This window comes from Delphinus delphis, chromosome X, assembly GCF_949987515.2.
Source record: "Delphinus delphis chromosome X, mDelDel1.2, whole genome shotgun sequence".
NCBI lineage: Eukaryota > Metazoa > Chordata > Mammalia > Artiodactyla > Delphinidae > Delphinus > Delphinus delphis.
In genome coordinates, this window is record NC_082704.1 from 71,380,087 (window position 1) to 71,406,299 (window position 26,213).

At 39.7% G+C, this 26,213-nt stretch overlaps 1 protein-coding gene across 1 annotated transcript in view; it reads left to right on the plus strand.

Annotated features, from left to right (window-relative positions):
• Positions 1-26,213, plus strand: part of OPHN1 (oligophrenin 1) — a 599,190-nt gene that overhangs the window by 524,111 nt on the left and 48,866 nt on the right. The gene's annotated exons all lie outside the window — the stretch shown is intronic.

Sequence of the window (26,213 nt, forward strand, 5' to 3'; positions counted from 1 at the left end):
TTTGATAGGGATTGCATTGAATCTGTAGATTGCTTTGGGTAGTAGAGTCATTTTCACAATGTTGATTCTTCCAATCCAGGAACATGGTATATCTCTCCACCTATTTGTATCATTTTTAATTTCTTTCATCAGTGTCTTATAATTTTCTGCATAGAGGACTTTTGTCTCCTTAGGTAGGTTTATTCCTAGATATTTTATTCTTTTTGTTGCAGTGGTAAATGGGAGTGTTTTCTTGGTTTCATTTTCAAAGTTTTCATCCTTACTGTATAGGAATGCCAGAGATTTCTGTGCATTAATTTTGTATCCTGCTACTTTACCAAATTCATTAATTAGCTCTATTAGCTTTCTGGTAGCATCTTTAGTATTCTTTATGTATAGTATCACATCATCTACAAACAGTGACAGCTTTACTTCTTCTTTTCCAATTTGGATTCCTTTTATTTCCTTTTCTTCTCTGATTGCTGTAGCTAAAACTTCCAAAACTATGTTGAATCAGAGTGGTGAGAGTGGGCAACCTTGTCTTGTTCCTGATCTTAGTGGAAATGCTTTCAGTTTTTCACCATTGAGGATGATGTTGGCTGTGGGTTTTTCATATATGGCCTTTTTTATGTTGAGAAAAGTTCCCTCTATGCCTACTTTCTGCAGAGATTTTTATCATAAATGGGTGTTGAATTTTGTCAAAAGCTTTCTCTGCATCTATTCAGATGATCATATGGATTTTCTCCTTCAATTTGGTAATATGCTGTATCATGTTGATTGATTTGTGTATACTGAAGAATCCTTGCATTCCTGGAATAAACCCCACTTGATCATGGTGTATGATCCTTTTAATGTGCTGTTGGACTTTGTTTGCTAGTATTTTCTTGAGGATTTTTGCATCTATGTTCATCAGGGATATTGGCCTGTAGTTTTCTTTCTTTGTGACATCCTTGCCTGGTTTTGGTATCAGGGTGATGGTGCCCTCGTAGAATGAGTTTAGGAGTGTTCCTCCCTCTGCTCTATTTTGGAAGAGTTTGAGAAGGATTGGTGTTAGCTCTTCTCTAAATGTTTGGTAGAATTCGCCTGTGAAGCCATCTGTTCCTGGGCTTTGGTTTGTTGGAAGATTTTTAATCACAGTTTCAATTTCAGTGCCTGTGATTGGTCTGTTCATATTTTCTGTTTCTTCCTGACTCAGTATTGGCAGTTGTACATTTCTCAGAATTTGTCCATTTCTTCCAGGTTGTCCATTTTATTGGCATAAAGTTGCTTGTAGTAATCTCTCATGATCTTTTGTATTTCTGCAGTGTCAGTTGTCACTTCTCCTTTTTCATTTCTAATCCTATTGATTTGAGTCTTCTCCCTTTTTCCTTGATGAGTTTGGCTAATGGTTTATCAATTTTGTTTATCTTCTCAAAGAACCAGCTTTTAGTTTTATTAATCTTCGCTATCGTTTCCTTCATTTATTTTTTATTTATTTCTGATCTGATATTTATGATTTCTTTCCTTCTGCTAACTTTAGAGTTTTTTGTTCTTCTTTCTCTAATTGATTTAGATGAAAGGTTAGGTTGTTTATTCAAGATGTTTCCTGTTTCTTAAGGTAGGATTGTATTGCTATAAACTTCCGTCTTAGAACTGCTCTTGCTGCATCCCATAGGTTTTGAGTCGTCGTGTCTCCATTTTTATTTTTTCTAGGTATTATTTAATTTCCTCTTTGAGTTCTTCAGTGATCACTTGGTTATTAAGTAGTGTATTGTTTAGCCTCCATGTGTTTGTATTTTTTACAGATATTTTCCTCTAATTGATATCTAGTTTCATAGCGTTGTGTTCGGAAAAGATACTTGATACAATTTCAATTTTCTTAAATTTACCAAGGCTTGATTTCTGACCCAAGATATGATCTATCCTGGAGAATGTTCCATGAGCTCTTGAGAAAAATGTGTATTCTGTTGTTTAAGAATGGAATGCCTATAAATATCAATTACGTCCATCTTGTTTAATGTATCATTTAAAGCTTGTGTTTCCCTGTTTATTTTCATTTTGGATGATCTTTCCATTGGGGAAAGTGTGGTGTTAAAGTCCCGTACTATTAATATGTTACTGTCGATTTCCCTTTTTATTGCTGTTAGTATTTGCCTTATGTATTGAGGTGCTACTATGTTGGGTGCATAGATATTTACAATTGTTATAATTTCTTCTTGGATCGATCCCTTGATCATTGTGTAGTGTCCTTCTTTTTATCTTCTAATAGTCTTTATTTTAAAGTCTATTTTGTCTGATATGAGAATTGCTACTCCAGCTTTCCTTTGGTTTCCTTTTGCATGGAGTATCTTTTTCCATCCCCTTACTTTCAGTCTGTATGTGTCTCTAGGTTTGAAATGGGTCTCTTGTCGACAGCATATATATGGGTCTTGTTTTTGTATCCATTCAGCCAATCTGTGTCTTTTGGTGGGAGCATTTAGTCCCTTTACATTTAAGGTAATTATCGATATGTATGTTCCTATTCCCATTTTCTTAATTGTTTTGGGTTCGTTATTGTAGGTCTTTTCCTTCTCTTGTGTTTCTTGCCAAGAGAAGTTCCTTTAGCGTTTGTTGTAAAGCTGGTTTGGTGGTGCTGAACTCTCAGCTTTTGCTTGTCTGTAAAGGTTTTAATTTCTCCATCAAATCTGAATGAGATCCTTGCTGGGTAGACTAGTCTTGGTTGCAGGTTTTTCTCCTTCATCACTTTAAATATGTCCTGACTGTCCCTTCTGGCTTGCAGTGTTTCTGCTGAAAGATCAGCTGTTAACCTTTTTGGGATTCCCTTGTGTGTTATTTGTTGTTTTTCTCTTGCTGCTTTTAATATGTTTTCTTTATATTTAATTTTTGACAGTTTGATTAATATGTGTCTTGGCGTATTTCTCCTTAGATTTATCCTGTATCGGACTCTCTGTGCTTCCTGGACCTCATTAACTATTTCCATCCCGATATTAGGGCAGTTTTCCACTATAATCTCTTCAAATACTTTCTCAGTCCCTTTCTTTTTCTCTTCTGCTTCTGGAACCCCTATAATTCGAATGTTGGTGTGTTTAATGTTGTCCCAGAGGTCTCTGAGACTGTCCTCAGTTCTTTTCATTCTTTTTTCTTTATTCTGCTCTGCAGTAATTATTTCCACTATTTTATCTTCCAGGTCACTTATCCGTTCTTCTGCCTCAGTTATTCTGCTATTGATCCCATCTAGAGTATTTTTAATTTCACTTATTGTGTTGTTCATCGTTGTTTGTTTCATCTGTAGTTCTTCTAGTTTCTTGTTAAATGTTTCTTGCATTTTGTCCATTCTATTTCCAAGATTTTGGGTCATCTTTACTATCATTTTTCTGAGTTCTTTTTCAGGTAGACTGCCTATTTTCTCTTCATTTGTTAGGTCTGGTGCACTTTTATCTTGCTCCTTCATCTGCTGTGTGTTTTTCTGTCTTCTCATTTTGCTTATCTTACTGTGTTTGGGGTCTCCTTTTTGCAGGCTGCAGGTTCGTCATTCCCATTGTTTTTGGTGTCTGTCCCCAGTGGCTAAGGTTGGTTCAGTGGGTTGTGTAGGCTTCCTGGTGGAGGGGACTCGTGCCTGTGTTGTGGTGGATGAGGCTGGATCTTGTGTTTCTCGTGGGCAGGTCCACGTCTGGTGGTGTGTTTTGGGGTGTCTGTGGACTTATTATGATTTTTGGCAGCCTCTCTTCTAAAGGGTGGGGTTGTGTTCCTGTCTTGCTAGTTGTTTGGCATTGTGTGTCCAGCACTGTAGCTTGCTGGTCGTTGAATGAAGCTGGGTGCTGGTGTTGAGATTGAGATCTCTGGGCGATTTTCACCATTTGATATTATGTGGAGCTGGCAGGTCTCTTTTGCACCATCTTCCTGAAGTTGGCTGTCCCACCTCAGAGGCACAGCACTGACTCCTGGCTGTAGCACCAAGAACCTTTCATCCACTCCGTTCAGAATAAAAGGGAGATAAAGTAGAAAGAATTAGTAGAAGTAGAAAGAAAGAAGGAAAGAAGGAAAGAAAGAAAGAAAGGAGGGTGGGTGGGAGGGAGGGAGGAGGGAAGGAAGGAAATAATGAAAGAAAGAAGATAAGGTAAAATAAAATAAAGTAAGACAAATTATAATAAAGTTATTAAAATAAAAAAATAATTATTAAGAAAATAAATTTTAAAAAAGGGGTGGATAGAACCCTAGGTCAAATGGTGGAAGCAAAGCTCTACAGACAAAATCTCACACAGAAGCATACACATACACACACAAAAAGTAGAAAAGGGGGAAAAATCATAAATATTGGTCTCAAAGAAAAGGGGAAAAAATCATAAATCTTGGTCTCAAAGTGCACCTCCTTAATTTAGGATGATTCGTTGTCTAAAGGAGGGAAGGAAGGAAGGAAGGAAGGAAGGCAGAGAGGGAGGGAGGGATGGAGGGAGGGAAGAAGGAAGGAAGGAAGGAATGAAGGAAGGAAGGAAGGAAAGTAAGAAAGGAAGGAAGGAAGGAAGAAAGGAAGGAAGGAAGGAAGAAGATAAAGTAAAATAAAATAAAGTTATTAAAATAAATGTTAAAAAAAATTAAAAGAAACTGATGAATAGAACCCTAGGACAAATGGTAGAAGCAAAGCTATACAGACAAAATCTCACACAGAAGCATACATATACACACTCTCAAAAAGAGGAAAAGGGGAAAAAATCATAAATCTTGCTCTCAAAGTCCACCTCCTCAATTTGGGATAATTCGTTGTCTATTCATGTATTCCACAGATGCAGGGTACATCAAGTTCATTGTGGAGTTTTAATCCGCTGCTTCTGAGGCTGCTGGGAGAAATTTCCCTTTCTCTGTTCTCACAGCTCCCAGGGGCTCAGCTTTGGATTTGGCCCAGCCTCTGTGTGTAGGTCGTCATAGGGCGTCTGTTCTTCACTCAGACAGGATGGGGTTAAAGGAACAGCTGCTTCAGAGACTCTGGCTCCCTCAGGCCAGGGGGGAGGGAGGGGCACAGAGTGCAGGGTGAGCCTGCGGCGGCACAGGCCGGCATGACGTTGCACCAGCCTGAGGCGCACCGTGCGTTCTCCTGGGGAAGTTGTCCCTGGATCCCGGGACCCTGGCAGTTGCGGACTGCACAGGGTCCCCGGAAGGGGGCTGTGGATAGTGACCTGTGCTTGCACACAGGCTTCTTGGTGGTGGCAGCAGCTGCCTTAGTGTCTCATGCCCGTCTCTGGGGTCCGCGCTTTTAGCCGCGGCTCACGCTAGTCTCTGGAGCTCCTTTAAGCAGCGCTCTTAATCCCCTCTCCTCACGCACCAGGAAACAAAGAGGGAAGAAAAAGTCCCTTGCCTCTTTGGCAGGTCTAGAATTTTCCCGGACTCCTTCCCGGCTAGCCGTGGCGCACTAACCCCCTGCAGGCTCTGTTCACGCCGCCAACCCCAGTCCTCTCCCTGCGCTCCAACTGAAGCCCGAGCCTCAGCTCCCAGCCCCGCCCGCCCCAGTGGGTGAGCACACAAGCCTCTCAGGCTGCTGAGTGCTGGTCGCCACAGATCCTCTGTGCGGGAATCTCTCAGGTTTGCCCTCCGCACCCCTGTTGCTCTGCTCTCCTCCATGGCTCTGAAGCTTCCCCCCTCTGCCACCCACAGTCTCCGCCCACAAAGGGGCTTCCTAGTGTGTGGAAACCTTTCCTCCACAGCTCCCTCCCACTGGTGCAGGGCCCATCCCTATCCTTTTGTCTCCATTTATTCTTTTTTCTTTTGCCCTACCCAGGTACGTGGGGAGTTTCTTTCCTTTTGGGAGGTATGAGGTCTTCTGCCAGCGTTCAGTAGGTGTTCTGTAGGCATTGTTCCACGTGTAGATGTATTTCTGGTGTATCTGTGGGAAGGAAGGTTGTCTCTGCGTCTTACTCTTCCACCATCTTCCCCTCGTCTCTGCCCCCCTTATTCTTATTCGCACTATTACTCTCACTGTCTCACTCACTTACTTGCCTTTGCCTCTGTCATCACATTGTCTTTTCTCTCTGAACCTCCTGCCTCCCTCTTATAAGGACCCTTTTTATTATGTTGAGCATACCCAGATAATCCAGGATAATCTTCCAATCTCAAAATCCTTACCTTAATCATATCTGCAAAGTCTCTTTTTCCATGTAAAGTAAGATAATAACAGGTTCTTGGGATTAGCACATGGACATCTTGAGTATCATTAGTCTGTGTACCACACCAGTACTCTTCAGAAGTCTTAAAATCATGAAAGATAGAGATTGAGGAACTATTGCACACTGGAAAAGACAAAGGTAACATGACAATTTAATGACATATGGGATCCTGGATTGTATACTAGACAAGAAAAGAAGGACATTAATGTGAAAACTGATAAAATTCAAATAAAACCTATGGATTAGTTAATATTATTGTGCTAATGTTAATTTCTTGGTTTTGATAATTGCACTCTGGTTATATAAGATGTTAACATTAAGGGAATTTGGATGAAGGTTATACAGAAAGTCGTATTATTTTTACAATTTTTCTGTAAGTCTAAATCATTTAAAACTAAAACATTAAAAAAGTTTTATCGATGTATACTGACACCATCAATATTTGGCATGTTTCCTCACATAGTCAATAAGTTCCATATTCACAAATATTTTAATGTCATTCAGCTCATAAGTGAATAATTATATTTCACTTTTTTCAAATAATTTTTTAAATTATGAATGAGATTGGGTATCTTTTCATACATTTATTGGTTGTTGTATTAGTTTGCTAGGGCTGCAGTAACAAAATGCCATATATTAGATAGCTTAAACAACAGAAATCTAGTTTTTCAGAGTTCTAGATGCTGGAAGTCCAAAGTCAAAATACTGGAAAGGTTGGTTTCTCTTCAGGCCTCTCTCCTTGATTGATTTCTCACTATGTCCTCATGAAGACTTCCCCTGTGTGTGTGCCTCCCTACTCTCTCTCCCTTATCTTATAAGGACACCAGTCATATTGGACTAGGACTCCATCTTTGTGACCTCATTGAACCCTGATTACCTTTTAAAGGTAATTTGGAGCCCCTATCTCCAAATACAGTCACATTAAGGGTAAAGTCTTTAAAATATGAATTTTGAGGGGATACATTTCAGTCCTTAACAGCTGTCCATTTCAGTTGAGAGATGGGGTGGCACACTTTTTTTATTGGTTTGACATTTGAATGTATGCCTATCCCTCTGATGTACCCATTTAACCTTCAATCGCTGAAAACTCCACTTTAGGATAGTGGATACATCTGTGAGAGGAAAGGGAGTACAATTGGTGAACATTGTTGATCTTAAAGTGAGTGGTAGTTACACAGAATATTTTAATCTTCTTATCTATATGGAATATTTTATAATATATCATTTAAAATATTTAGTGCGAGGTGAGGAAATGAACATCAAGTAGTTTGGTTGTAAAGGAAAGAAAAATTGGAGGCAATGGCTTTAGAGGCATTGATTCAAGAGAGAATCGTTTTAGGGCTGGGAAACATGTGCATGTTCATAAACCAGGGACAGTGGAGCTCATATGGAGGAAGATATTGAAGATCCAAGTGAGAGAGAAAATAACTGATGGAGGAAGGTCCCTGAGGAGCTTTGAGCAGATGGCCTTCAGATTATTTTATGACCTTTTAGGGAAAGAGGAAAATAAGAATAGATGCATATAAGATTGCAATCTGTGGGCATGAGGAAGCAATGTCTGTGAAAATTGAGGAGGATAATGATTGCTGCACTCCATTTTCTCAAATACAATGTAAGTTTATCTTATCTGATGAGAATAAAGGAAAATATGTGTAAAGCTGGAAGCTTGAGGAGAGTAAGAGAAGGTTTAGAACAGTCTATGAAGGGAATGGAGAGGGAGGTGACCAAGGCCATGCTAAAGGGCTGTTATTAAAGAACAATGCACACCATAAATCTAGAGTGGTACCATCCCTGATGGGCTTCACGCCTCCCCCCAAACACTGCTCAAAACCCAGTGTGTAAATATTTTCCCCCATTCTCTGGGATGTATTTTCATTTTGTTTATGGTTTCCTTTGCTGTTCAGAAGCATTTAAATTTAATTAGGTCCCATTGTTTATTTTTGTTTTCATTTTTATTGCTACAGGAAGTGGATCAGAAAAGATTCTGCTGCAATTTCTGTCAGAGAGTGTTCTCTCTCTGTTTTCCTCTAATGGTTTTATACTATCCAGGCTTACATTTAGGTTTTTAATCCATTTTGAGTTTACTTTTGTGTACGGTGTTAGGGTGTGTTCTAATTTCATTCTTTTACATGTAGCTGTCCAGTTTTCCAGCACCATTTATTGAAGAGGCTGTCTTTTTTCCATTGAATATTCTTGCCTCCTTTGTCATAGATTAGGGGACAAAAGATGCGTGGGTTTATCTCTGGACTTTCTATCCTCTTCCACTGATCTATATTTCTGTTTTTGTGCCAGGACCATACTGCTTTGATGACTGTAGCTTTGTTGTATAGTCTAAAGTCAGGGAGCCTGATTGGTGCAGCTCTGTTTTTCTTTCTCAGGATTGCTTTGGATATTTGGGATCTTTTGTGTTTCCATACAAATTGTAAAATTTTTTGTTCTAGTTCTGTGAAAAATTCCATTGGTAATTTGATAGGGATTGCATTAAATCTGTAGATTGCTTTGGGTAGTATAGTAAATTTTACTTTTATTATTGTTTGGCAATAAGCTATTTTATTTTATTTTTAAAATTTATTTGTTTAAACATCTTTATTGGAGTATAATTGTTTACAATGTTGTGTTAGTTTCTGCTGTATAACAAAGTGAATCAGCTATATGTATACATATATCCCCATATACCTTCCCTCTTACATCTCCCTCCCACCCTCCATATCCCACCCCTCTAGGTGGTCACAAAGCACTGAGCTGATCTCCCTGTGTGATGCAGCTGCTTCCCACTAGCTATTTATTTTACATTTGGTAGTTTATGTATGTCAACTTTACTCTCTTACTTCATCCCAGCTTGCCGTTCCCCCTCCTTGTGTCCACAAGTCCATTCTCTACATCTGCATCTTTATTCCTGTCCTGCTCCAGGGTTTATCAGAACCATATTTTTTTTTTAGATGCCATATGTATGTGTTAACATACGTTATTTGTTTTTCTCTTTCTGAATTACTTCACTCTGTATGACAAACTCTAGGTCCATCCACCTCACTACAAATAACTCAATTTCATTTCTTTTTATGGCTGAATAATATTCCATTGTATATATGTGCCACATCTTCTTTATCCATTCATCTGTTGATGGACACTTAGGTTGCTTCCATCTCCGGGCTACTGTAAATAGTGCTGTAATGAACATTGTGGTACATGACTCTTTATGAATTATGGTTTTCTCAGGGTATATGCCCAGTAGTGGGATTGCTGGGTCATATGGAAGTTCTAGTTTTAGTTTTTTAAGGAGCCTCCATACTGTTATCCATAGTGGCTGTATCAATTTACATTCCCACAAACAGTGCAAGAGGGTTCCCTTTTCTCCACACCCTCTCCAGCATTTATTGTTTATAGATTTTTTTTTTTTTTTTTTTTTTGCGGTACGCGGGCCTCTCACTGTTGTGGCCTCTCCCATTGTGGAGCACGGGCTTCGGATGCGCAGGCTCAGCGGCCATGGCTCACGGGTCCAGCTGCTCCGCGGCATGTGGGATCCTCCTGGACTGGGGCATGAACCCGTGTCCCCTGCATCGGCAGGCAGACTCTCAACCACTGCGCCACCAGGGAAGCCCCCGTTTATAGATTTTTTGATGATGGCTATTCTGACTGGTGTGAGGTGATACCTCATTGTAGTTTTGATTTGCATTTCTCTAATGATTAGTGATGTTGAGCATCCTTACATGTGTTTGTTGGCAATGTGTATATCTTCTTTGGAGAAATGTCTATTTAGGTCTTCTGCCCATTTTTGGATTGGGTTGTTTGTTTTTTTGATATTGAGCTGTATGAGCTGCTTGTATATTTTTGAGATTAATCCTCTGTCAGTTCCTTCAGTTACAAATACTTTCTCCCATTCTGAGGGCTGTCTTTTTTGTGTGTGTGGTATGTGGGCCTCTCACTGTTGTGGCCTCTCCCGCTCTGGAGCACAGGCTCTGGACGTGCAGGCTTAGTGGCCATGACTCACGGGCCCAGTTGCTCCACAGCATGTTGGGATCCTTCCAGACTGGGGCACAAACCCTTGTCCCCTGCATTGGCGGTGGACTCTCTACCACTGCGCCACCAGGGAAACCCGAGGGTTGCCTTTTCATCTTGTTTATGGTTTTCTTTGCTGTGCAAAAGCTTTTAAGTTTCATTAGGTCCCATTTGTTTATTTTTGTTTTCATTTCCATTTCTCTAGGAGGTGGGTCAAAAAGGATGTTGCTGTGATTTATGTCAAAGAGTGTTCTTCCTATGTTTTCCTCTAAGAGTTTTATAGTGTCTGGCCTTACATTTAGGTCTTTAACCCATTTGATCTTATTTTTGTGTATGGTGTTAGGGAGTGTTCTAATTTCATTCTTCATATGTAGCTGTCCAGTTTTCCCAGCACCACTTATTGAAGACTCTGTCTTTTCTCCATTGTATATTCTTGCCTCCTTTATAAAAGACAAGGTGACCATCCATGCATGGGTTTAAACCTCTGGGCTTTCTATCCTGTTCCATTGATCAATATTTCTCTTTTTGTTCCAGTACCATACTATCTTGATTACTGTAGCTTTGTAGTATGGTCTAAAGTCAGGGAGCCTGATTCCTCCAGCTCCATTTTTCTTTTTCAAGATTGCTTTGTCTATTTGGGTTCTTTTGTGTTTCCCTAAAAATTATAAAATTTCTTGTTTTAGTTCTGTGAAAAATGCCATTCCCAGTTTGGTAGGGGTTGCATTGAATCTCTATATTGCTTTGGGCAGTATAGTCATTTTCACAATATTGTTTCTTCCAATCCAAGAACATGGCATATCTCTCCATCTGTTGGTATCATCTTTAATTTCTTTAATCAGTGTCTTATAGTTTTCTACATACAGATCTTTTGTCTCCTTAGGTAGGTTTGTTCCTTGGTATTTTATTCTTTTTGTTACAATGGTAAGTTGGAGTGTTTCCTTAATTTCTCTTTGAGATTTTTCATCATTAGTGTATAGGAATGCATGATATTTCTGTGGATTAATTTTGTATCCTGCTACTTAGCCAGATTCATTGATTAGCTCTAGTAGTTTTCTTGTAGCATCTTTAGGATTCTCTATGTATAGTATCATGTCATCTGCACACAGTGACAGCTTTACTTCTTTTCTGCTTTGGATTCCTTTTATTTCTTTTTCTTCTGTGATTGCTGTGGCTAAAACTTCTAAAAATTATGTTCAATAATAGTGGTGGGATTGTACGCCACTATAGTACACCACTATTGTACAACTGTATTTACAGTTGTATTGCTGTAAACTTCCCTCTTAGAACTGCCTTTGCTGCATCCCGTAGGTTTTGGATCATCGTGTTTGCATTGTAAATTGTCTCTAGGTATTTTTTGATTTCCTCTTTTACTTCTTCAGTGATCCATTGATTGTTTACTACCATATTGTTTAGCCTCCATGTTTTTGTGTTTTTACAGCTTTTTTCCCTCTAATTGATTTCTAATCTCATAGCGTTGTTGTCAGGAAAGATGGTCTATATGATTTCAATTTTCTTCAATTTACTGAAGCTTCATTTGTGACCCAAGATGTGACGTATCCTGGAGAAAGTTCCATGTGCCCTTAAGAAGAAAGTAGATTCTGCTGCTTTCAGATGGAATGTCCTATAAATATCAATTAAGTCTATCTGTCCTAATGTGTCATTTAAGACTTGTGTTTCCTTATTAATTTTCTGTCTGGATGATTATAAATTGGTGTATGTGGATACCGAAGTCCTCCACTATTGTTGTGTTACTTTTGATTTACCCTTTTATGGCTGTTAGCATTTGCCTTATATGTTGAGGTGCTCCTATGTTGGGTGCATAAATATTTACAATTGTTATATCTTCTTTGATTGATTCCTTGATTGTTATGTAGTGTCCTTCCTTGTCTCTTGTAATAGTCTTTATTTAAAGTCTATTTTGTCTGATATGGGTATTGCTACTCCAGCTTTCTTTTGATTTCCATTTGCATGGAACATATTTTTCCATCCCCTCACTTTCAGTCTGTGTGTGTCCCTAGGTCTGAAGTGGGTCTCTTGTAGACAGTATATATACAGGTCTTGTTTTTGTATCCGTTCATCCAGTCTGGGTCTTTTGGTTGGAATATTTAATCCATTTGCATTTAAGGTAATTATCAATATGTTTGTTACTATTGCCATTTTGTTGTTTCTTTTGGGTCTGTTGTTGTAGTTCTTTTTCTTCTCTTGTGTTTCCCGCCTAGAGAAATTCCTTTAGCATTTGCTGTAAAACTGGTTTGGTGGTGCTGAATTCTCTTAGCTTTTGCTTGTCTGTAAAGCTTTTGATTTCTCCGTCAAATCTGAATGAGATCCTTGCTGGGTAGAGTATTCTTGGTTTTAGGTTTTTCTCTTTCATCACTTTAAATATATCCTGCCACTCCCTTCTGGCCTGCAGGGTTTCTGCTGCACAATCAGCTGATAATCTTATTGGAGTCCCCTTGTATTTTATTTGTTGCTTTTCCCCTGCTGCTTTTAATATTTTTCTTTGTATTTAATTTTTGATAGGTTGATTAATATGTGTCTTGTCATGTTTCTCCTTGTGTTTATCCTGTATGGGACTCTCTGTGCTTCTTGGACTTGGGTGAATATTTCCTTTCCCATATTAGGGAAGTTTTCCACTATAATTTCTTCAAACATTTTCTCAGACCCTTTCTCTTTCTCTTCTTCTGTGCCTCCTATAATTCAAATATTGTTGTTTAATGTTGTCCCAGAGTTCTCTGAGACTGTCCTCATTTCTTTTCAGTCTTTTTTCTTTATTCTGTTCCATGACAGTGACTTCCACCATTCTGTCTTCCAGCTCACTTATTTGTCCTTCTGTCTCAGTTATTCTGCTATTGATTCCTGTAGTGCATTTTTCTTTGGAATTATTGTGTTGTTTATCACTGTTTGTTTCTTATTTAGTTCTTCTACATCCTCGTTAAACATTTCTTGTATCTTCTCGATCTGTACCTCCATTCTATTTCCAAGATCTTGAATCATCTTTACTATCATTGCTCTGAATTCTTTTTCAGGTAGATTGCCTATGTCCTCTTCGTTTAGTTCGTCTGTAGGTTTTTACCTTGCTCCTTCATCTGCAACATATTTCTCTGTCATCTCATTTTGTCTAACTTACTGTGTTTGTGGTCTCCTTTCTGCAGACTTAAAATTCATAGTTCTTCTTGCTTCTGGTGTCTGCCTCCTGGTGGGTGACATTGGTCCAGGGGCTTGTGTAGGCTTTCTGGTGAGAGGGACTAGTGTCTGCGCTGTGGTGGGTGGAGCTGCGTCTTATCCCTCTGGTGTGCAGGGCTTTGTCAAGGGGTGTGTTTTAGGGTGTCTGTGAGCTTAGTAGGGCTTTAGGCAGCCTGTCAGCTGATGGGTGGGGCTGTTTTCCTGTCTTGCTGGTTATTTGGCATGAAGCGTCCAGCACTGGAGCTTGCAGGCAGCTGGATGGACCTGGGTCCTGGTGGTGAGATGAGGACCTCTGGGAGAACTCTCATCGGTTAATATTCCCTGGGGCTGGGAATTTTCTGGTCATCCAACCGCCAGGACTCAGCACTTCCACTACAGGGGCTCAGGTTTGACCCCCGGCCGAGGAGCCAAGACTCTGCAAGGTGTGCCGTGCAGCCAATGGAAAAAAAAAAGGAAAAGAAAACAAACAGAGAAAGAGAAACCAAGACAAACAATAAAAACAATAACATAAACAAAACTACCCAAAGAAAATAAAAATGAAGAAAACAACCAAACAAAAAAACCTCAAAACCAAAACATACAATAAAAGCAAAACTAACAAAAACCAAAAAAACAAAACTAAAACAACAAAAAAGCAAAGAAAGCGAAAAATAAACACACAAAAATGACAACAAAACAAAAACAAATAAAAGGAAAAGAAAACAGATAGACAAACACCAAGACAAACAATAAAAACAAAACTGGTTATGTGGGGATCATTTCTTGTCATTTTAGGTGTTCAGGGTCCTCTACTAGTGTTCAGTAGGCACTCTGTGCAAATTGTTCCACTTGCAGATGTATTCTTTTCTTTCTTTCTTTTTTTTTTTTTGTAGTACGTGGGCCTCTCACTGTTGTGGCCTCTCCCATTGCAGAGCACAGCCTCTGGACGTGCAGGCCCAGCAGCCATGGCTCACGGGCCCAGCCGCTCCATGGCATGTGGGATCTTCCCGGACCGGGGCACGAACCCATGTCCCCTGCATTGGCAGGTGGACTCTCAAGCACTGCACCACCAGGGAAGCCTGCAGATGTATTCTTTATATACTTGTGGGGAGAAGTAAATGCCAGGTCTTCCTATTCCGCCACCTTGACTGCTTCCTCTTAAAACTGGCGGGCAGCCCCAGGTGCCAATGGGGTTTCAGCTTGTGATTTCCCTCCCAAGTGTGGCAGAGGTGTGGTTGTGGGCAGGGTCGGGAGTTGCACTGCTCTCCCCTCAGGCTCTGATGCATCTCAGTAAGGGTGGAGGGAAATGACGCTGAGCCAGGGGTTCCAGCTCTTCAGGGACCCAGACTCCAAGCCCGGCAGCAGGGCTGGGCTGCTTGGCCCTTAATCACTTGGGGAGGGAGGTGGGGGTGCCATGGAGGGAGCTGCCAGGAGTGCAGTATGCCACCTTGCCCCAAGGAGGGTCCTGGAAGCATGTCCTGGATGGGGTGGGGGCACCCACTGTGACCACAGCCTCAGCCAAACAATACTTAAACATCTGAGTTTGGAGCAGAGAAAGGCTTATTACAGAGCCTTGTAAGGAGAAGTTTGGCTCATGCCCCCGAAAACCCAAAAAATGTCTTTGTTGTTATTCTTTACAGCTTTTAGGGGAACTGCCAACTTCAATTTTATCAAAAAATCCATTTCTCAATGAATGACCTCAATCCCTACTGAGTTCATAAAAGTGTAATTTTGGCCAGGATATCAATAATGTATTCTGTTGGGTAATTTGAAGAGCAATTAAAGTGCTAGTTATATGTTATTCCTCTGATCCAATAGGAGGTTACTTCTGCTAACCTGTGGTCAGCTTTTGAGTGAAGTTGTTATACCCTTGTAACCTATAAATATGTGTTAAGTGATTGAAGTCCTGCCCTCTGTATGATACTAGAGATGTACTCTGATCATGTTTTCCAAAGACATGGTAACCAAGGATCTTTTCTGATTTATTAATTTATTCATATGAAACATCTTAGATGGAGATATAAAAAGAAGTACCAATTTATTATACATTTATCAAATTGTGTGTTTTGAAAAAGAGCAAAATGAAATGTGGATGAGATTGTTCCAGAAATTCTGGACCTTATGTAGGTGTAACCTCATAGGATGGTTGTGAGGATTAAAAGAGATAATATATATGAGAACTGATGCTGCTTTACAAATATCAGGGATTATATGTTCCTGCCAAGTTGTTCAGTTAATGGGATATGATTTTTCAGTTGACATATATTATAATTTCAGTAATGTGAGTTTTTTTCCATTTACACTTGCTCTTTAGTAGAAAAGGGCTTAAACAGATTGATTTTGAGTTTCTGTCATTCTCTTCCTTTGGCCTCTCTTTTTAAGAACATCCAGGGTCTGTAAATAAAATTTAAGTGCATCAGAAGTATTGATACTTAAAGGATTCCATTCCTAAGTCTTTCAAAAAGAGTATTCTAAAACAATTTGAATCATCATTTCTAAATTATTTATTTTCTAAGTTGGTACGTAGGTAAATTATGGAACAAGAAGATCTACCTATACACTGATCCGTAGACAGTGTCAATGATTCTTAAGTTCTCTTTCTTCCCGTCTCACCGAGCAGTATCTATCCAGGGTGCCTGAACCTAAGCTGCTGCCTTGAGACACAGAGGCCATTTGGACTGACAGAGGAAAGTTGACTTCTGTTTTCTGAACATTTTGTTTTGGAGAACTGTGGTGAATTACAGGGGAGGAAAGAGAACAGGTCTGAAGGCAGTTCTTAGCAATTTTGTTTTAAGGACAGTGCTTTATTTTAAAGTTAAGGGGACAAAATGTGGGATAGATCCATTTGAATATTAGGACTATAAAGGGACCCTGAAGACCTTCTGGTCAAGGCTCTTCATTTTACATAAAGTCCTTTTGTGCATACTTCAGTAGTGGTAACAAATTTGCATTTCTCTAACTCCATTCCCACTCATCTTCTCTTTGGAACTTTCGTCCGCCACCACCAACCTATCCCCACAGTTCTTCTTATCTCACTTGTGCTTTGCAAACTCATCTTCTTAGTTATACAGTCTGGCATTGGCCATTTCCCTCCTTTATTACTGCTGAGATCATTGTATTGGGGCTAGAAAAAAGCAGGTCTGCCTCTTAAATTTAGATCTGTATTCAGGGAACATGGAATCAGGGTATGTGCCAGTATGGGGCAATGTACTTTTATCTCATTCAGTCATTATTCTAACTCTGTGAATGATGGATATTATTGTTTCCATTTTTTTTTGGATTAGGAAACAGGCACAGAATGTGGTAAGTGACCAAGCTGACACTTAAATCTAGGTCTGTTGGGTTAAGTCTGCACCTCAGGGAATGGGGACCTGTTTTATGTGAGATGTTAAAGACAACAGCAAGTTGTACTTGTCTTTACATCACTGATGTTGACTTAGCTCTTCTAACCTCTCCTGAGTTCCTTCATTATTGACAGTCTTTCCCTTCTACTGGGTGGTAAGCTGCTTTTGAATCCTACAGGATCTTGCTTTACTGCCTTAAGTACAGTTTTCTGGGTGAATAATTATTTTCATAATAATTGGAAAATCTATTATCAATGTATGTGAAAAGGGATTTTATTCTTATCTTTAAAGATGTATGGTTGGAAACCATGGTTGAGGGAACTGAATGGTGCAGTCTTTGTTGAAGATGTAGATGCTTAAGGAAAGTTATGCCTGTAAGTTGGCCAGAGAAAGCTAGGTTGTTCTCAATGCAGAGTTTGTGGGAACTCAAATGCTGCCTATGTTCCCAAATATCCAAATGGGATCTTGTCCAGGAAAAACAATGTACTGGATCTTGTCCATTACATTGTAGCAATGTAATGGATTTGGGGAGGCAAACAAGAGTCCCTTTTAAGGACCAACTCTGATTTATGTATTTTTCAGACACCTAGTTTAGCAACCCAGAGGAAACAGAAACTTCTAGTCCTGGTCTGTGCCTCCTGTTTTCTCTGAAATGTGGCTTCTGTGAATTTTGGACTGCCACCAGAGGGCAGCAAAGGAATAGATAAATGTTTCCCTCTACCTCTGCTTTCTGGAATGATAGGTAGGTAGGTAGATAGATAGATAGATAGGTAGAATAGGTAGATGATAGATATTTTAAAATATAAGTAAATATAAATATAGATTTATACTTAACAGATTTATATTTTATATATTTAAAAATATATCTCTATGTATCTATCTACATATATACATATAAGTACACACACACATGCGCACACACACACGGAGAGAGAGAATCTAATTAAACCAGGTTTATACGTCATTGCCTTTAAATTCTGAAATGATAGAGTTAAGCTAAAAGTTATTAAAAATAATATTTGTATTAGCCTGTACATGTGAGGATACTTTCAGAGTATAATATGCAGTTAACTGGGGATTTGACAAGCATTTCAAGTGAATCTTCAGAAAAAAATATCTTTAAGTAGTGAATATTAAAAGCAAAGTGTAACCTGAAGACAAATGTCTGTGCAGAGAATTATCAGATTGAGAAACTTCAGATATGTTCATTAGTCATCGTGAATCTTTGAAAACATAGATTTAAGCTTTAAGTTTTCAATTGTAGCTAAATCAAGATCTTCACACATTTCCCGAAAGACTAGTTCTCTTCATTTTGAAGTGAGGTCAGGACCTGTTTGAAGTGAATAAGCATGTCCAAGCCTGATGAGATAGTGTGATAAGTGTAGGATACAGCTGTGAGCTGGGGTTTACCCCTCAATGTTCAGAGAGCTGAAACATTCCCCATGAGTCACCCTTTTGATGCTTGTCAACCTAAGAATTATTCTCAAGACTCAGCAAAAGGCGGGAATACCCTCTCCCGTCCTTTTCCTCTTTCCAGCTGGCACTGAAACAAAAATTACAATACAATGAACAATAGTTTATCTAACAATAGTTAGATAAATGAACAATTTATCTAGAGCTTGCTATGTGCCACAGACTGTGCTAAATGTTTGACATTCAACATCTTCAACATCTCTTTGAGTCCTCATAACTTTTACGAGGTATTTCCTCATTTTACTTAGAGGTAACTGAGGTCTAGAGAGATTAGATTTGTTATGGATATCGAAGTCAAATACTTGATTTTATTGTATTTTTGAGGCTTCTGATTTGCTTGAGAGAGAGAGAATGAGAATGAGAGAATGAATATAGAATCAGAGTTTTTTGAGAATTTTAAAAGCTTTCCAAAATCATATAGCCCGTTCCCCTCAATGGCCAATGATTTTCTCATACCGTATACTTTTGCCTTTGCTATTCTCCTTTGGGTGTTCTGAGTCTCAGCTTTGAACATCAGAGTCTGGATAATACAGTTAAGACTGGGGCCACTGTGCTAGTGGGTCAGGTATGTGTACTTTGAAGTAGACTGAGTTCCTCAGTCTGGTGATACTGCCTATAGGGATTTTGGGAACCAGGAATCAGTGGAGGAGCATTGAGATTGGGTGAACTTTTTCTTTGCTCTGAGATTTTGGGACTGATGGCTGAGTCACTGCTACTTTTTTGGATTAAGACTTTTAAAAATATCCCTGAAAATGCCTAGGCCTCCTCTGTAGGTTTTCCAAGTATCCCTACAGGTGAGAATATTATAGAAAGAATGGAAAAATAACTTTGGAAGCAGATGACCCTCAGGGTGAATCCCACCTCCGTCCTTTGCTAGCCGAGTAGTCTTCAACAAGCCAGTCTACCTCCCTGAGGCTTGTTTCCTTCATTTTAAAAATGGGGCTAATAATTAGGCTTACCTCAGTTGTTGGGAGCGTTCAACGAGATAAATATATCAAGTACTTTGTACATAGTATTGCCCACCAAATTCTAATGCCTTCCCACCCCTTTATTATATTGACAGGAGATTAACTTTATCTTAGTGGTGACATTCTTCCATAATCCCTGGTATATATTAAGTCTTTGTAGTCAATGTGGTGTTTTCTAGAGGTCCTTAGATCATTGTTAATTCATGGTTGTTAGATGATGCGGAACTCTTCACTTCTCCAGCCTTAAAGTGTCCTAAATAGGTATAAAAGTAAAACTCCACTTGAAACCTGTCCTTCCACTCTTAGTAGAAAGCATAAATCCATGCCAAGCGGATGGAGGTGTCCTTAGCAGGATCTGACTTCATTCTTTCCTCAGTATCCTCTTCCCAAGGCAACTGGCCAGAGGAATGGACTGACAGAGCATGGATTATAGACATATTAGATATAATCAGTGGGAGTATAAAAGAGTTTCATATAAGAGGTACTGTGTTTTAAGGGGATAGGGCACCAGATTGGGGGTTAGAATTCTTGGGTTCTAGTCTAAGTTCTACCACCTACTAGCTTTGGAGCCTTGGGCAAATCGCTTCCTCTCTTTGGACATTAGTTTTCCCTTATATACTGTATGTGTAGGACTAGATAGGATTCTAGAATGTGTCCTGTAGAAGAACCTTAAAGTCTACGTGTTGCAGAGACCAAAGACAGGCCTGGTGACAGCCCTCTTTAAAAAAATGTTGGCTCTTAGTAACAACAGACATGACATTTTCAAAGTTCTGTGCATACTCTAAGATAACTTGGTGACACATTTGATGTTTAAAGTGGTCTCTGCCAAATGCTAAGAGATTATTTTTGACCCCATCACCACCTTTGTTTCTAATGAAGTTCAGAGAATAGTTTTTCTGATATAACCAGGCCTCAGAAAGTGCAACACAGACTCAGCCAGAGTGTAAATGGAGACTCAGTGGAAAGCTGAGATTCATCGGGGCCAAGTCTTAAATCTTTGATTTATAGAAAGGCAAGATGCTTTTTGTACAATCTGATATTTGCAGCCTTGAAGAGGCATCTGGGGAGAATCTGGATGGTTACTCAGTTCTGCCAAAATTTCCAAGAGTTTGGATGACTGTGGATCTCATGGCTTTTGGCAATTGAAAAATGATTGTGTTGTGTTAAATTTCTTCTATTTTTCACGCCTAAAAACTTGACAGAAGAAACTGGGAGGGGGTTAATATATGATGAAACTCAGGAAAGAGTTTCATGAACCGCCTTCCCAGTGAAGGTGATACTTCTTCTGTCTGTGCCTCAAAGCACAACAAATATTGTCATCCAGATTTAGTCCTCAGGAACCTTCAGAAGAAGGATTTCCAGGAGTTGGACTCCTGACCACCCCAGACAATAACCAAGGCCCAACGAGTGAAATAGTATCCCTTGGATATTGAGTTCTCTTAGCCCAGGCCTTTAGAATTCAACTCAGCTAATATCCACTCAGGGCTAACCATGTTCCCAGAAAAAAATATCATTGGTTTGCCCTCAGACTCTGCACTGGCTACCCTCTGTGATTTTTCCTGAAGTCACTATCAAAGACCACAAAATTCTACGTGTTCTTAACCAGTCTACAGAAAGCCAAATCAGTCTGCCCTCTTTCTGGAGTTTTGGAAAGTGGGAAAATAAGTTTGACTTGATACTGTTTCCACCCAAGGAATTACTTTTTAAATTTAAAATGTTTCCTTCTATGTTATATAGTGGAAAGAGTGTTAATCTTGAAATCAGACAAATCTGAGTTCATACCATAGCCCTGCCACTTATGCCTTCTCCTGCTACTGCTATCACTTCCCCTTTACAATGATTGCATGAGATACAGAGGAGCTAGTTTTGTATCCTGTGCCACCTGGTATTTGGCTCCATCTACCCCACACATTATGACTGTCCTATTCCTTTAGGATTTATTTCTTCTATATTCAGAGGGTATATAGTTGTTCATTTCTCAAAACATGCTTTTCATGGATACTCAAGAAGTCAAAAGAAAATTAAGTAAAACAGACAGAGTTTATTTTCTTGGGCCTCTCTTAACACTTTTTCATCTCTAAAAGTTTCCCCCTCATTAAAATTAGGTTGTCAAAATTAAGTCCAGAGATCTTGGGCCCATCATCTATTCTTCCTCTCTTAAGAGAAACTATAGATATTTTGCCAGGTTTTCATTCCCAAGCCACTAGTTATATCTTAGTTTGTAGTCCTCTTTTCAAAGAATTGATGATACAAATTAAATTTCATAAATACTAAATTCTTATCACATACCAGGCAAAGTTCTAGGCACTGGGGATACACTTGTAAATAAAACAAAGGCCTTATTTCATGGATCTTATATTCTATCGGGGAGGGACAAATGATAGACAAGTCAATATATTTGTCAGGTGGTGATAAGTGCTCTGCAGAAAAAACAAGGTAAGGGATGGATATCTTATAGAAGGTGGTGTTAATATGATACTTAGGCAGAAAACTGAATAAAGTAAGGGTATTAGCCATGGTGGATATCTTGGGGAAGAGCAATTCCAAGAATAGTAAACAATGAGTGCAAAGATCATGAGGCAGAAGTGTGCTTGGCATGTTGAACAGCAAAGAGGCCAAAGTGGCTAAGGTTGAATGAGCAAGGAGGACATATTTACTCCATTTCTTTTCCCGAAGGGAATAGCAGTAATACATAGGTTAAAAAGAGATCTGATGTGGGGCATTTGGAGGGCCCACAGAACAGAGAGGGAGGTAAGTGTATTCTTCCTACTATAGTAATTGCCAGTATTTTCACATTAAATCTTGGCTCCAAGGTTTACATCTGTAGGTCAGCTTTGGGGAGGATGTTGCAACCCATTTTGACTGTAGGGTTATCCAGGCCATGTTTTAATTTTAGAAGGACACACAACAGGAAGTATCCCCTCTGTTTTTCTAGTCTTTTCTCATTTAGAGAAACTGTGGTTTTAAGCCTACTGAGCATCTTCTCTGAACACTGCCTATGGGCACATCGGCAGAACTGGCCTCAAAATGTTCTCAACCAATGTCTCAGTCTACCTGGAGGAGACAGAGCCTGTAGAGATGGTACCCTGTTCAGGTGCATTTGGTAGCTCTCATTACAAACCCCCAAAGTTAGTGACCCCTTATCCTTCTTGGGGCCTGGGTAGCTCCTTGAAGATGAGCAGGCTTCAAGGAAGGAGTTTGTCGATGAGAAGCAAATAATTGGTGTAACTAGAGGAGAGAAATAAAATAATTTAATCTGGCAGAGACCTTGAAGAGCTATCACGTCCACAACTTTTGATTTGCATAGCACATAACCACTTCATCCCTTATTGCTTTAATCTCAACCTCCCTCTGTCCCCCAATTCCTTCCCCTTCCATCTCACCTCTCCCTCCCTCTCTCCCTGCTTCTCTCCAAGGAAATGTGAGTTTAAGTCCTTTTTAGGGTTGCAATAGTTACCATTTATAGAATGCTTAATATGTTCCAGACTAGGCTCTTTACATACGTCGTCTCATTCAATCATCACAACAACCCTATGAGGTAAATGGTATTATTATCACTATTTTGCAACTGAGGTTTGCAAAATGCAAACTGAGCCTCAAGTTTGAGGCTCATATAGTTTAAGTACTTTGCCCAAGGTTGCATAGGTAGTAAGTGGCAAAGCCTCTACACAGCTGATTCTGACTCAAAGCTACCTCTTTAATCTCTATTTTATACTCTATTTCCCCAATTCCAGTTGGAGAAGAAGCAAGTGAGAAAAATCTCTATTGTTTAATAGGCCTTGAGGGGCCTGGCAGCCAAGATCCATCCATTCATTCTAAAAAATATCATTGAGCTGCTTCCTCTTGCCTGGTGTCCTAGTAAGGGCCTAGCTTGTAGATATGAATGAGATAAAAATCTCTAGTGGCAGGAAGCTCATGTTACTGGCAGGGAATTTGGAGCAACTAACACTCAGGGTACAGTGTAATAACTACTGTGATGAAGATGTACATCAGATGCTATGGGAGCAAATGGAAGTGGAACATATCTCTGTCATGGGAGTCAGCTAAGGCTTCACACAGTGTTAATGAATGAGTTGAGACCCCAAAGTTAAAAGGGAATGAATTAATTAAGGTACAGGCTAACTTCCTTTAACAAAGAGCACAGCAAATTCAGTGGCTTAAATAAGAGAGAAGTTCATTTTGCTTTCATATAAAAGTCCAGAGGTGAACAGTCGAAAATCGGTGGAGTAGCTCTGCTGTCCTTACCACTTGGCCTTAATGTTTGGGCCCTACATACCTGTTCCATTGGTCTTCATCAAAGAGAAGGGGAAAAGAGACAATGGAATGCAGACAATTTCTTTATAAAAAGATGATCCAGAAGTTTGCATACATCACTTCCACTTATATTTTATTGTTTAAAACTAAAGTGCATGGCCTTACTTTGCTATAAGGGAAGCTGGGAAATGTAGGTATGGGTATTCAGCTAAAACTCAGTGAGTTCTATTATTAAAAGGAAGAAGGGCAAATGGATACCGTAGTATAGGGTGAAGGTAGGAATAAATGGAAGATGAGACTGGAGATTGTAGGCAGTGGCCAGATTATAGAGCACCTTGTGTACTAACTACAGAGTTTGGACTTTGTCTCAACAATATTGTGGAGTCACTAAAATATTATAAGCAGAGGAGTAAGACAATTATATTTTGAGTTTAGTTATTGATACTTTGGTAGGTTAAAAAAAGAGTGACATGAGGCACAGAGAACAGTTAGAAGACCACTGTAGTAATATTAGAGAGACATAATGAGACTTTGAACTGAGGCAGTGTCAGGGAACAGAGAGGACAAATTAGAGAGATATTAAGGAAGTATAATTGATGGATCTTATTGACTTAATGGATATGGGATGTGAGAGAGAGGGAGGATGCTAGGGTAATAATGCCCAGATTTCTGGCTTGGACATTAGCATTATTTTAAGAAATAAACCGTTACAAGAAAAGAGTTAAATATGTTTAATTTTAGAAATGTTGAGGTTGAGATACCTCTGGGATATCCAGATGGCAGTATTGAGTAGGCAATTATATATATTGGTATAGAAACTATTAGAGAAAACTGATAGTGTAGGCCATGAGAGTACATGAAATTATTGAGAGAGAGAATGAGTCTAGATTAGTGAGATCATTAGAGGACTGAGAATACAATACTGGGGAAGATCAGCATTTAGGAAGAGCCAGTAAAAGAGACTGGGCAGTGTTCAGAGATGTAGAAATATAGTTATTCAGAAAGGTAAACAAGGATAAAGAAGATGTGGTACATATATACAATGGAATATTACTCAGCCATAAAAAGAAATGAATTGAGTTATTTGTAGCAAGGTGGATGAAACTACAGACTGTCATACAGAGTGAAGTAAGTCAGAAAGAGAAAAACAAATACCATATGCTAACACATATATATGGAATCTAAAAAAAGAAAACAAAAGGTTCTGAAGAACCTAGGGGCAGGACAGGAATAAAGACACAGACATAAAGAATGGACTTGAGGACACAGGGAAGGGGAAGGGTAAGCTGGGACGAAGTGAGAGAGTGGCATGGACATATAGACACTACCAAATGTAAAATAGATAGCTAGCTGGAAGCAGCCGCATAGTACAGGGAGATCAACTTGTTGCTTTGTGTCCACCTAGAGGGGTGGGATAGGGAGGGTGGGAGGGAGACACAAGAGGGAGGAGATGTGGGGATGTATGTATATGTGTAGCTGATTCACTTTGTTATACAGCAGAAATTAACACACCCTTGTAAAGCAATTATACTCCAATAAAGATGTTTTAAAAATAAATAAATAAAAATAAAATCACCCAGTTAGTTCTCCCTTCTCACCTGGGAGAAGGGAGAACTAACTAACACAATTTAACACATCATTTTATTCAGATATGATTTAGACACAGCATGAACATTAGCTCAAAAATTTTATTATTCCTGTATTTTTTCCAAATGACAAGTATTTAAAAATAAAATCACTCAGTTCTCCCTAAAAAAAAAAAGAAAGGTAAACAATAAAGCATTCTTAGATCAGGAATGTCAGCTTGTATCAAGTGCTGCAGCAAAGTAAAAGTAAGGATTGAAACGTGCCCATAAGATTTGGGAATTAGGAGGTTAGTGGTGATTGTTATGAAAACGGTTACAGAAGAGCGGTGTGGACAGAGACCAGGTTGAACAGCAAATGGGATACAAAAAAGTGGAGGCTGGGGGATTGTGGAATAACACCAACAAGATGGCAGTGTAGGAATTTCTAGCACGGCTCTCTTTTGCAAAATAACAATTTGAACAACTATCTGCACACAAAAATATCTTCACAATAGCTAAGGAATCCAGGTGAGGGATTACAATACCTGGTGAATCACAGAAATAAGAAAAACAATGAGGAAGAAAGATAGAGTCACCTGTCTTTCACCCCTCTCCCAAGCTCCAGCAGCCCATTGTGGAGAGACACACTCCTCATGGAAGAGGAGAGTGAAATGAGCATCTGATTTCACTGTTAACCCCAGTACTGGCTGGCCCCAGCATCAGACCTACTACTGCAGACTTAGGTGTCTCCCATGGCCCCAGGCTCCCAGTGGGCTCCTGCAAACCCAGGCCCCTAGCCCACCCAGTTATCCACCAGCTTCTGTGGCCCCAGACAGTTCCCACAGTCTCAGACAGCTCCTGTAGCACCAGGCTCCCAGCAGCTTCCTGCAAACCCAAACTCCCAAAACACCCAACATCACTGAGCACCTATAACCCCAGGCAGCTCCCAAGGCATGAGGCAACAAGTGGGCTCCCACAAACCCAGGCTCCTGGCCCACCCCATTGTCAGCCAGCTCTCATGTCACCAGGCTACTGGTGAGTTCCTATGAATGCAGTTTCCTGATCCATTCCAGAATGGGTCAGCCCCCAAAGACCTAGCCTCTAGACCAGCTCACATAGACCAAGGCTCCCAGCCTAACTCAATGCCAGGATTGCCCCTATGGCTCAGGGTCCAGGCAGGCTCCTGTCAACCCAGGCTTCTGGCCCACCTCAGTGCCAGGCAAGCACCTGTGGCCTCAGCTTATAGTCTGGCTCCCAGAGAACCAGACTCCTGGCCTGAACTAGCAACAGGCTGACCTCCATAGACTTAATCTCCAGGCTGACCCTTGAGACCCCAGA